General features: G+C 45.6%; 1 protein-coding gene across 2 annotated transcripts in view; it reads left to right on the plus strand.

Moving 5' to 3' along the window:
• Positions 1-962: 962 nt before the first annotated feature.
• The window catches only part of BLK (BLK proto-oncogene, Src family tyrosine kinase), a 67,752-nt gene continuing 55,709 nt past the window's right edge, over positions 963-13,005 (plus strand). For both annotated transcript variants that reach the window (XM_077812372.1, XM_077812374.1), the window contains exon 1: positions 963-1,272. The gene's annotated coding sequence lies outside the window, so the exon portion shown is untranslated. The remainder of the gene's footprint in view (positions 1,273-13,005) is intronic.

Raw genomic sequence — 13,005 nt, forward strand, 5'->3', positions numbered from 1 at the left:
CAGTGAACTGAAAAAATCAATTATTTGCCCAGCTCTTGTCAACAGAGGTGGGCTTCTGGGTTTGAAACCTCAATGAAGATGGTTGGGTTGAAGTGTCACTTCAATATGGCACTACACCGCCCTAGATATACAATAATTTGGGAATTCAGCTCCGTGTCCACACAGCCCCATTCATAGCAATAACACGCACAGAAATACCACAAACTAAGGGGCACAATGCCGCCATGAGCTCTGTGTGGACACACTCTTGTTCCAGCACAGAACACTGTTGATTTCCGTAGAGCTCCAGGAGGGGGCACAGGGCTCTGCCCACACAAAGCTGATTGCAATATCAAGGCCTAAATGTACAAAAGGTAGGAAAGCTCACATGACAAATGCAAATCTTCACATTCCCAGCGTTAGGGACAGACTGGGCAGAGTCTGAATTACCACCTTCTGCACGTCCCATCCCCAGCTGCTCTCCTGTCTCTCAGTCTAATCCTTACCTCATCTCTGAAATGCAGCCAGCTCTGGCATGGAACATAACTGTTATTTAAACATGCACATCAGCTGCACCTCAGTCCCAAACAGAAAGTGAACTAGAAAACAGGGCAATAACCTAGATGAATACACGGGGGAATTTTAGTTAGGCAGGATGTATAACCATTGGCATTGGAATCTGGCCAGAGGTAAATCCTCTCTCATGTTCAATTTACCCAGTACATAGCTCAGTTCCCCCCCGGCTGGCCAGAGGGCACTTACTTGTGAGCCATTATGTAGAATCCTGAAGGCACCTAGGCAAAAAATTTCAGGGCTTGATTCTTCTCTCACTGATATACCTATCTGACGCCCTTGAGCGGAGTTACATTCGAATTGCATCAGTGTGCGTTAGAAGGGAAGCCGGCACTATCTGCACCCGGGCACTGCTTTTCACGTAGCCTGGGGAGTCTTTGCGGGGCGTGGGGGGGTGTGGGAAGAGCACTAACGAGCTGGTCACTGTTCTAACATTAGCTTGGCGTGCTGGTGTGGCTGCACTACCGGCCCCTAATTACTATAAGTGTAACAAGCCAGCTAGATTTGTCATTCAGCTGCTCTCGGCAGGAAACCACTAACAGCAGTCAACTGACAGAGCCAAGAAGAATTGGGGCTTCTCTCGGTCTGTGTTTTAAGAATCAAAACTTATCAAGACGGGCTAATGGTCCTCAACACACACCCTGCAAAGGAGTTTTTCACGCTGGAGGATGACTAGAAGTTAAAGAACTATGCTGTAGTCCGATCAAGAGGCACACCAAGGTAAGGGCCCACTTTTCCATTAGCCCCACTTTTCCATTAGCCCCACTTTATCGTGAGGATTATTCTTTCATTGGTTGCATAGTACCTGCCTTACTACAAAAATATTATATGGACTAAAAACCTCTTGAGAACCCTTCCAGCCCTACGTTTCTGTGATTCCGTGCTTTGCGGGGGGTCAGATCCTCAGCTGATGTAAACTGGCATATCTCCACTGACTTCAATGGAATGATGCTAATTCACACCACTTGAGGATCTGGTCCATTAATATTCAGTGCCGAGGGGCCAGGTGGTTAAGGTATTTAGGTGCCTGAAGAGGCAGATAAGCACCTAGTGACACTTTCCAAAGTGCCCAAGGGAGTTAGACACTTAACTCCCATTGAGTTGAGCAAGGTTGCTCATTAATTAATGTTGAGCTGGAAATTTGCTGGGTAGCTAACGGCAATCTGATTTATTTATCGGGGTACTGTTGCAGTTAACTGTCAAAATCTGGTCTGGCAACTTCCCTCTTGGGCATTGGTCACCTTCTTTTTCCTGAAAGAATTAAATACATTGAAACATAAAGGTATGATTAGCTGCTTCCCCGTGTGTTTCTTGTGAAATCAGGGCCCAATCCTGAAGTTAATGGGAGTTGCAGGACCAGGTGCTTAATAGATAAATTATGCTTGTTGTATTGGTCTCCTGAAGGACTGTGTGTGGTTCAAACCAAAGCTTTAAACCTCCATCATGGCATGATGGGCAGAGAAGACACTGTAAGAAGAGAGCACTTCTAAAGTGACCTCTCTCCGCTTTGCCCCACAGTGGGTTATGTGATTCAGTGACATTTCTCTCCTCTTGGGAAATATTTTCCACTCTCTCATTTTTTTTTTAATTTAAACCCTGAATTTTGTAGCTCATTATTTAACCTGGGTAAGGCAGACAAAGGGTTCAATTTAATTGGGGATGGAGCTTCTGGGATGCTGGTGATCTCAAACAGAGTGAGCTGGGGTGTAATTGCTTCACTCCCAGAAGACTTCATCACCCACACACCTGGGATCTTCTGTCTAAACCTCTCTAGCTTTCAGTTGTCTGTTCCCCAAATCTTCAAATTTTCTAAGGTAGAGCTCTAACTTGCAGCCCCGTTACCTTATGGGTGTGTTTGATTTCAGTTGGCATTCTGTGCATTGAGTGCATTGCGTGGTTGCAATATTGAGTCCTGTGTTTGTATCTCAACCATTCATGCCATGGGCGTCGGCCCAGATCCTCAAAGATATTGAGGTTCCTAACTCCCATTGAAATCAACATACCCCTGTCCAAAATACAGAGCAGCTAGGGGAGTTAAGAACCTCAATATCTTTGAGGAGCTGGCTGTGTGCCATAACACTTACAAATGAAGGGCAAATTTTTCCTCTCCAATCTGCACTAGGAGTCAGGACTCCTGGGTTCTTTTAAATCCATCTCTGCCACTGACTCTTTGTGCCACCTTGAACAAGCTGCTTAATCTCTCTGCGCCTCATCTGTGAAATGGGACTATTTATACCTACTTCCCAGGGTTGCTGTGAGGCTTAATCAATTAAAAATCATAAAGGGCTTTGAGTTCTTCAGATCAGAGATGCAGTATATGTGAAAAGTGTTATCCTGATCTGCATGGATTCCTAGTGCACACTCAACACTCCCTGTGTGCACTGACCTCTCATAGCTACTGTGTATATTGGACAGAAGTATGTTGCAATAAATTAGCAAGAAAAATGGACAGTTGCACAGAAATAAAGGCAACCTGGTTAATACTGGATCTACATTTGCAAATGCCATGATACCAGCTGAAATAGTTGAGTCAGAGTATTAAATGACTTTAACAGAAGGGTTTGCATGGACCTTTGAGGGCTGCAAACCCCGGCTGGAGGGTATCTGATTGTAGCAATCACAGATTTTTAGTAGGATCCTGATGAGATTATTTCATTGCCCTGACACAGGCTTCAAAATGGCTCGTTAATGATGTCAGTTCTCGTTTTATTCGGTGAAAACAAGACTTTGCAGTGCATGGGTTAAGGAAGCTCAAAATCTGAGCCTCGAGACTCTAAGGGACAAAAAAATCTAAAATATTTGGACCAAAATTCTCAGCTTGAGACATTGCTAGTCTTTTAATTTTTATCTGCAGCTCCCACTGCGTTCTGCTGGAGTCGGGGGCTGCTCACCGTCTCTGAAAATCAAGCCCACGGTGTCTTCAACTGAGCACCCAAAATCACTGGCAGCTTTTTGAAAACTTGGGCCATGCCGTCCATTTCAGACGGAGATCTGGGCTCCCTTGTTTTCGACTGTGGAGCTCTTCCTTCACCCAAGAGGTTTTTTTTAAGTCCCCCACAGTGCCCACAAAAATGTTCCTGTTCGTAGGTCCACGGAATTCCTGGGTTTGTATTTAGCAAAGGATAGTGTAAGAAAGGAGGCTCCCTCCCCCAGCCCGGTACCTCATGACGGCTTTTGAAAGGTGTACAACCACTGTTAAAAATCACCATGGAGTTAAAAGGAGCCCAAGTCGTACAGTGATGAGCAAGGTAGGAATGCATGGATACTACACTACTGCATGGTTCTTTGCAAATTGTTTAACAAAACTTCCTCATCTTTTTCTTGTTCCATTTCTCTCTCAAAATAAAAAGACGTTTCAGAAGGACACTTTCCCTTTCCTTTTTTACATCTCACGAGACAGAAGAAAGGCACATTTATTGCTCAAGGATCACTTAGGCTGTGATCCTGCAGTTCACTCCGGAGTGGATCCTATTCCCCATTGATACCAATAAGGCTCTGGGCAGCCATCGGTGTCTACTTGCTTGTATAAATGTGCAAGATCAGGGTCCTAGAGCTAAATCCTGCTCCAATTGATGGCAATGTCTAAACTCCCATTCATTGACATCCATGCTGGGCAATCAGACCTTTATTTAATGCTCCCAGCATTTCTCGTCAATGTCTCAAATCTGTGTCCGGCTGCAGGAGCAGTAAAAATTAGAGCTAGTTAGAATGAGATGAAATTAGCATCTAAAGCAGTGGTGGGCAACCTGCAGCCCACGAGGGCCCATCAGGGTAATCCGCTGGCAGGAGGCAAGACAGTTTGTTTACATTGACTGTCCGCAGGCATGGCCACCCTCAGCTCCCAGGGGCCATGGTTCATTGTTCCCGGCCAATGGGAGCTGCGGGAAGTGGCCTGAGCCGCAGGTTGCCCACCACTGATCTACAGAGATGTACATATAACTTCCACTGTCCTTGACACAAGATTACAGTCTCTGATTATCATTATTAAGTGTGGTGGAGATAGCAACCATCTCTCGATATGCAGCTCTGAGCCATGGATTAATGAACGTCCCTAAATGCGGATTGATGGGATACTAGTGAGCTTGAGCAGTAACATCTAACCCCCATAAACAGGAATAGCAACCCAATTTTGTACCTTTCATTCTCTGCACACAGAAGTGCCATGCTGGAAACACAGTGCTCAACCTCCCAGCCGGCCCACTGCATGGAATGTAAGACGCAGGAGAGCTGACCAAAGAACAAAAAGCAATGGTTTGGGACTGATTTCTGTGCCAACTGATGTGGGGGAAAGAACAGTGAATAACTGATTTGTCTGACCATGACCATGGCTGGTTGATGAATTAAAAGCTTTATTAATGAATAATGTATTTGCTAATTGATTAGGAAGGTTCATGGACTAATCTGTTTGTATTCTTCATCCCGCTGCACTATTACAGTTAAGGGTCCCTGCGGCTTCCCCACTACCGTGTTATTGCAGCACTAACCCATTGAGCACATGCTTACAGGCCACTCAGCACACAAAAGGCAGCCCTGCAGCTTGAGACAATACCTCTCCAACTGTCGAGACCCAAACTGGGGTAAAGGGCAAAATGAGGGACAACAAAATTGTTCGTGCAGGAAAGTTCAAATGCAGTAGGATTCCTTCCACCAGCGCATATAGCTCTCTCTCCAGCAATGATTAGGGGTGTCTGGTGCAAATAATTTTCAACAAGAAAAGTAAGGGACACCTGATTTGTGTGGAAATTTGGAGGTAATCTTGGGACAAGAGGAATGATATCCCGCAAAATAGGATACTCAGGAGGGGGGGTGCTTAAGAAATGGGCCATGGGCAATAGTAAAAGCTAGATGAGATATATGGGGAAATCAAAGGCATATGAGATATGTATGAACGGAAGGATTGAGAATAAAGCTATGCTAGATTAACAGAGAAACTTGAGTAAAAGATATATCTTGTTTTCTGTCTTGTCTTTTCTCTTTTTTCTATCATATATTTCACTGTCAGTGAATGAGAAGTATTGAAAGAGAAATGTCCGTCTTCAAATGGGACAACATAATACAAATAAAACTGATTGGGAAATTGTTTTTTCCTGTGAAACATTTTGAGAAAAAAGAACACTACTTTTGACAAACACTGTTTTCCATTTTTGTGGATATTTTTAGTTTAAATTTTCGGAATTATCAATGGGGAAAAAAATCAGTTTTTGGTAAACACTGAATATATTTTGGTTTTGATTGAAAACCAGAAAACAAAATCTGTGGAAATGGACGTTTCACAAAAATTTTACTTTGTCAAAAAAAAGTTTTGATAAGAGTTTTTTTTTATTAGTTCTAAATAATAGAAGAGAACAGTAATAGCCAGAGTGTCCTGAATTTACAAGACAGGTTTAAGTGAGGTAGAGCTAGATGCTGGAAATTCTGGGCCTGATCTGAACTGTGCGTTACTCCAGTTTTATGCCCGTGTAAATCCACTGATACTGCACCAGTGAAGGTAATGAGAGTTTTGATATTGACCTCAAAGGGAGAAGGATCAAGACCTAAGAGATGTTCCCGTGGTAAATAGGATAAATTTACAATACCATAAAACTGGAATAGCCCCATAGGGAATCAGGCTTATAGTCTGCATTACTTTGCTGTAAATAAGTGAATTTCGATAGCACACAACCTTGGGCCCTGGTCTCATGCCTTGTACACCCAGACTCCCCGCTGATTTCAGTAGGATGTTGCTGATGTCAAGATTGCAGGGTCTGCCCCAATTTGGTTCGGTGTCTTTCATGTAAATTGAATCCTGGTAAGAGAAATAATTAAATGACATTTAGATGAGGAATAATAGCAGAGGGAGAGAGAAACAAAGAGCTCTGGGCAAGGGAGATACATATGTTCAGGTGAGAATTAAAAAGGTGGTGGCTTGTGGGAGCAGACAGAAAAAAGCATTCCAAGGACCTTAGAAATTCCCTTACTCAGATCCTGCCAAGTCACTGATCCTAGTTGAGAGGGAAATGTTAATCTGATTGAGACTTTGATATATTTCTTGACCCCATTAAAACTGTTCAGGAACCAATTTATTTTTTGGAAGTGGGATCTGATTCCATTTAAATGATCATCTCTTGTGTGGGAATATTAGTGAAATGGAGACTTGAAGAGGAAAAACAAATTCCTGATCGGTCTTTTCATATGTGCATAATTGCCTAACTCATTCAGCCCTGTCTCAGCTTTTCCTCAGGTATAGCAAAAATACTACGGCTGTAAGGCCAGTCCTTAGCACCTCATGAGTCAGATCCTCAGCTGGCCTAAATCAGCATAGCTCCATTAACTTCAGTGGAGCTGAGATGGTCTATACCGGCTGAACATCTGGCCTCCTCTATATTCAGGCTTAGCTTCAGCTGATGGGAACTACAGATAAGTCTAGCCCCAAACTCCAGAACTGAACACACCAAAACTTTGGGGAAGTTTGGATTCAGTTCTGAGTTTCACAAGTCAGGCTCCCCCCTGGATACAGCCCAGCGTGACCTGGTAAACTCTCATGGTCCTCCTAGAGCTGTGGGAGGGAAAACCGCAATGCTTGTGAGGAAACAATCATGAGTCAAGTCCTCAGCTGGGTCTAAATGGCCCAGCTCACATAAAGCGGCACGGTTTGGCGGATTACACCAATTTACATCCGCTGAAAATCTAGCTGCAGTTTTTGTGCAGCCAGAAAAAAGGTGGTTGAGCGAGGAGGGAGGGTAAAAGACATCATCATCTCCACAGAAAGCATCCCTCTCCCCTCCCCTGCCGCATATCTGAGGAAAATTTCCATATATGGTTTCCAAGATTGTCTACTGCTCCCATATACCCAAAACTCCCTCCCAGTTCACATTGGCCAGCCACTATCCTCTCTTCAGTCAACCCCCTCCTCGGCGCTCCTTTCTTCTGCGACGTCCACGAGGAGTCGATAATAAGTCATCATCATAAGTCATTTTAAAAAATACTTTGTCGGGCCATCTAGAAGTGCGCGTGACCGAACGGAAGAACCCCGTCACCGTGTTTCTACAGACCTGCAGATGATGACGCGAAGAGGCGGATGGGTAAATAATGATGAGACCAGGGCACTCAGCATTGCACAAGGGATAGCTTGGTAAGCTGGGTCCATTCGAACAAAATGAGTTTTAGTACGTGCAGTTAGACACGTAGGAAAAAGAACACCAGGCCAAGCCTCTGGAAATGGGGGCAGTATCCTGGAAAGTACTGAATGTGAAAAGGAGTTGGGGGTCATAATGGGCAAACCATTGCCAGCGTAATGCCATGGCAAATGGGGCTAGTGTGATCCTGGGATGTATAAGCAGGGGAGCAGCGAGTAGAGCTGGGTTTTTTTGGTTTGCTGGAGGTGCCAGGAAAAAAAACTGGTTTGGTTTGGCCCAACGTGAAACTGAAATTTTTCGGAATTCAGAAATCAGAAAAGTCACCAAACATTTCCTTCTGGGTCAACAGAAACGTGGCAGTGCCTTGAAATGAAGCGTTTCATTGAATTTCTGTGCAGCTTTTTTTTAAATAAAAGCAAAGGAAATCATGGGCTAGATTCACCAAGCAGCTGGAAGGGGAGGTGGTGCCATGATTGTCCCCTTTTTCAGGCAGGGGCCCAGTGGTTAAGGCCCTGGCATGTGAGGTACTTGAACCCAGGGTTCCCTCTCAAGGGCTGTGGAGTGCCCTAACAACAGGCTATGGCTAGATTTGGCAGAATTCCATTTTTAATCTTTCCTAATTTCGATGGATGCTGATGTTTATTTTTAAGCATTTTTTCTGCATTGATCTATTTAAATGTTCACAGTTGCAAGAAATTATGGGAGGTCAGACAATGGTGGGGTGTCAGAACATCATTATTCATTGATAATAGATACTGAGGTTCCAAAAGGTGCAGCTTAGAGCCATGAAAACACAAATTGTCAACATCACACGTCAACATCTACAAAGTCAATGTCCTTCGATCGATCTCTAATGGAAGTCCTCAAGCAGCATTTTCCTTATTTTGCCTATCTGCACATTTTGATAATCGACTGGAAATACTTTTTCATCCGTTGGGGTATGTGTGATGAGATCAACGTTTATCGACATTGACTGATAAAAATCTCATCTTTCCAAACCTTGCTATCGGGTATCTGGGTTTGGGACTCTTTCAGTTTCTCCTCTTGACACTGTTTCACTTTGTATAAAATACCCAAATAGTCACCGGGCCAGGAGATGTGAATCCCAAGTCCATGCTCCAATGATTATTTAATTATTTATGGGATGGGGTAACTAGGTGAAACTTAATGGGCTGTGATATGCAAGAGGTCACATTGGATGATCTAATTGGCTCTTCTGACCTTAAATTCTGCTCATCATCGTCCTACACCCTACCCATTCCCTCCTTGTTGCATGGAGTCTACAGTTGAATTGTCTGCCGATCACAGCAGGCCAGGAAGTTGCGACCCTTTCTTTCCAACACAGACCTCATTGCTATGATTCATGCCTGTGTCACCACCAAGGATGATTGCCATGTGCTCTGCTTCGGGCTACGTCTCTACATCCATTCGGAAGCTGAAGTTGGGGCAGAATGAGACAGCCTGCTTGCTAAATGGGATCTCTTGCCATGAGCTGGGTGCTTGCAGGACTCAGGCTGGAGTTTAAGGTGTTGGTACCAAGTACCAGCCCTTAAAGCACTAAATAACCTGGGCCATAACAAGAGACACTGTCTCTCTCTTTGAGAGTTCTCCCCATATATGAGACCAGTAGAGGCACCCAAGTTGGAGTTCCCCTGGTTATAAGAGAGGCAGCTGTAGGCTGTCATTCTCTGTGAGGGCCCTGGAACTCCCTCCTGCCTGTCCTGAAATAGCCTCAGTCTAGCTTGTTGGGAGGAGGTGTTCCCTGAGGAGTAAGATTTATTATTATTAATATGACAGCAGCCCCAGAAGCCACAACCGAGATCAGGGCCCCATTATGCTCTGCCATGTACAGCCATCAGAAGCAGCACTCCCTACTATAAACAGACCAAGCGTGGGAGGTGAGACAGAGGTGTTGAAATTACATGACATATCCAAGATCCCCCAGGGAGAGTAAGGCAGAGGACCCAGCACTCCTGACTCTGACGTGAGTGGTCTTGCCACTAGACCATGCTGCAGTCATGACCGCGGTTCTCTAGCACCCCATGTTCTCGCAGCCTTCTAGCAGTGGGAGCTCTTAAAATATTTCTGCTCGCTTGAGAGGTTTTTGCCAGTTCCAGTGGGTTTTCTCATTTTAAGTATAGAGAGCTTGTCTCAAAACGGAAGAAAGTTTTTGAGTGGACTTTCTACTCATTTCCCAGACCTACTGAGAGGACTTGGGTTGATACTAGACTATTTATACCTTTCAGCTGTATCTAGTCACAGCGACTCTGTCCTACCTAAGCAGTGGAGAATAAGTTCTGAAGAAGCAACTTCCCTTTTCATAGGAGTAGGAAGTGAAGCTGTGGTGAGAGCAGAGAGCTCAGGGGCTTTCTCTGGCTGTGGAGGAGACCCACGCCCACCCCCGCCCCGGGTGAATCTTGTCTTGTGTTCAAGTGAAGCACCTTTCGTTGGTTTATCCTGAAACTGCATCCCCGGCCTCAGCTAAGTGGAACCGATAAAATGAAAGTTCAGGAGGAAGAAGTTCAGCAAATGCCTATCCGCAGAGCTTCCTCATTTAGCTGTCTCCTGGGTATGCAGACATCATGGTGTGAATGTTAAACCATGAGGGTAATTAACCACTGGGACAATTTACCAAGGGTCATGGTGGATTCTCCTCAGTTGGAATCCTGTGGCCTGTGTTATACAGGAAGTCAGACTAGATTACTACAATTGTCCCTTCTGGCCATGGGATCTATGAAACACTTGAGCCTGTACATGGCTGTGCTTGAGGAAACCCCCGCTACGTCGGGGTCAATGAGGCCCCAGGCAGCCCCCAGGCATCCACCCACATGTGGTCAGTTGCAGAAACAGGGCCATACTTTCCATGAGTGTTAGTAAAAGTAACACACGCGTGGGGGGATTAGCCCACGTGGGCCCCACCCTGCAACTGCATCCAGAGAGCGGACCTTTGTGCCCATGCAGAGCCCCATTGACTTCCGCGGGTTTCCCCACGGGAAGGGGTCCACCCACGCAGAGCTACTTGCAGAATCAATGCCTCAGTGACTTGCATAGATTGAATTTTCGTGAAGGGCCTGATGAAAACTGACACCTCCTTCCTTTTATACTGTCTCATAATCCAGGAACCAGGGGCGCTCAGTTAAAAGGAAACAGTTCTTTATGCAGCCTATAGGCAAAGCCCCAGCAGGTTTTATTAAATAATCATAACAGCTACTTCTTACAGAGTGCTTTTCATCAGTACACCTCAAAGTGGTAAATGTCATTGTCAAATTTAACAGAAGGGTAAACCAAGGCACAGAGAGGGGAAATGACTTATCCAAGATCACCCACCTGACCAGTGGCAGAGCTGGGGTTAGAACAGAGGTCTTCTGAGCACCACTCCTGTGCGTTATCCCCTAGGACATACTGCCTCCCCGAATATTGTAGCTGAATTAGTTTATGGCTAATTAGAGCTGGTCAACATTTTTGGAACAAATTTTCATTGAAAATGGTCTTTTTATCAAAAAGTGCGAATTATTGCAAGACCAGCTTAGTATAACCAAGTTAATGTTTCCCCCCAAAATGTTTTGTTTTTCAACATTTTTCTGTGGAAAGTTTTGCTGAAAAAGATTAGCCCATTTCTTTACTTCCAAATATATTTTCACTGAGTTGTTTGTGGGTTTTCATGCAATGGAAACACAGTTACTCAACTCTCCACGACAAAGAGGAAGAGAATCTAAAATAGGTGCAGTGAGCGTCAGATGCGCTAAACAAAAGGTGCAACACCCAATCTGGAGTCTCCGCTGACTTCACTGAACATTTGAGCTTAGTAAGGACTTCATGGGTTGGCTCAATGGGCAGGGCAGGAGGGTAGGAACCACAGTTGTCTGCTCCACAAATCCACCCTCCATGGCTGCCCTCGGGGGACAGAGTGGGAGGGTGAAGTACAGCAGTCTTTAGCCCCCATCGATTCACCTCTTCCCCCAACCTGCAGAATCCTAGGGCTTGGTGCATGATTTTGCCAAGGTCTTTAGTCCCTGGGTAACTGGACACTTCGTTTTTATTATCCCAACAGACAGCAAAACCTGGGAAGAGATAACAGTTTGCAAAGCTGCCTCTCAAACCATCTTTTCTCCCCCTCCTGCTGGATGTGCACAGAAGAGGGGGGCTGCAGGAAGGGCACTCTTCTTGCCATTCATGCCCTTCCCCAGGTTTGAGATAACTCAGGCCTTCAGGGCAGACATCAGGCCCAGCTATTTGCTTAGCCCTTGGGGGTGCAGGGACCAAGGTGGTTTGTTTGGGGGAAGATGGAGCATATATAGCAGCTGTCAGTGAATGGTGGCTGGGTGGGTCTGGTTGTGTTGTCCGAGTCATTGTTTTGGACTGATGGTGTTGCACAGGATTTGTCAATGTGCTTAGGTCCCAGGATGGGGGATTTCTGCCCACACAAAAGGACCAGAACCTTCACCGATGTAAACTGGTGTAGCTCCATGGCTGGTGATTTACACCAGCTGAGAGTCTGGTCCCAAGGAGCCTGGCAGGACATGACGCTTTGAACTTCTGGGTTCTTTCAAGCCAGGTCCTTTTATTGCCACTCTGGGGAGGTGGCAAACAGCATCTACAGTCCTTTGTCTCCTTATGCCTGGTAGGCACTTTCCACTCCTAAAGAGAACTCCTCTGAGCTGTTGGGTCCTGCTGTGTCTTTGTTCACCTTGTCTGTGAGTCCTTTGGGACTGGGGAGGTGGTGTCACGCACTGTGGGGTAAATTGTGGCTGCCCCTGAGTGGATGTGCCAGGATGGACAGGTACTCTTCCCCATCCCAACATCTCAGTAAAAGAGGCAGCCAGAACACACTGCACCTCTGAGTCAGTCGCTACACATGGGAGTCATCCTTGTCCAAAGGGGGTGTGGCCAGACAATAGGGGGCATGGCCAAGGCACTGAACCACATAGCCCACCTGCTGGCTTGCAAAGATAGGCATGGACAAGAGCACACACTGTTGTTTACCTTAAGCCAGGGGTTCTCAAACGGGGGTCAGGACCCCTCAGGGGGTCGTGAGGTTACTACATGGGGGGGGGGGGGTCGCAAGTTGTCAGCCTCTACCCCAAACCCTGTTTTCCCTCCAGCATTTATAATGGTGTTAAATATATTAAAAAGTGTTTTTAATTTATAAGGGAGTCGCACTCAGAGACTTGCTATGGGAAAGGGGTCACCAGTACAAAAGTTTGAGAACCACTGCCTTAAGTGATGCAAATACTGCCCCCTGGGGCATTCTGCTTGTATCTCCCCCTTTGCTGGGGCACTTCCCTTTCCCCCTCCCTCCATCCCCTGCACAGCCGCATAGAGCAGGGCAAATGCGCAA

This window comes from Eretmochelys imbricata, chromosome 3, assembly GCF_965152235.1.
Source record: "Eretmochelys imbricata isolate rEreImb1 chromosome 3, rEreImb1.hap1, whole genome shotgun sequence".
NCBI classification, from domain to species: domain Eukaryota; kingdom Metazoa; phylum Chordata; order Testudines; family Cheloniidae; genus Eretmochelys; species Eretmochelys imbricata.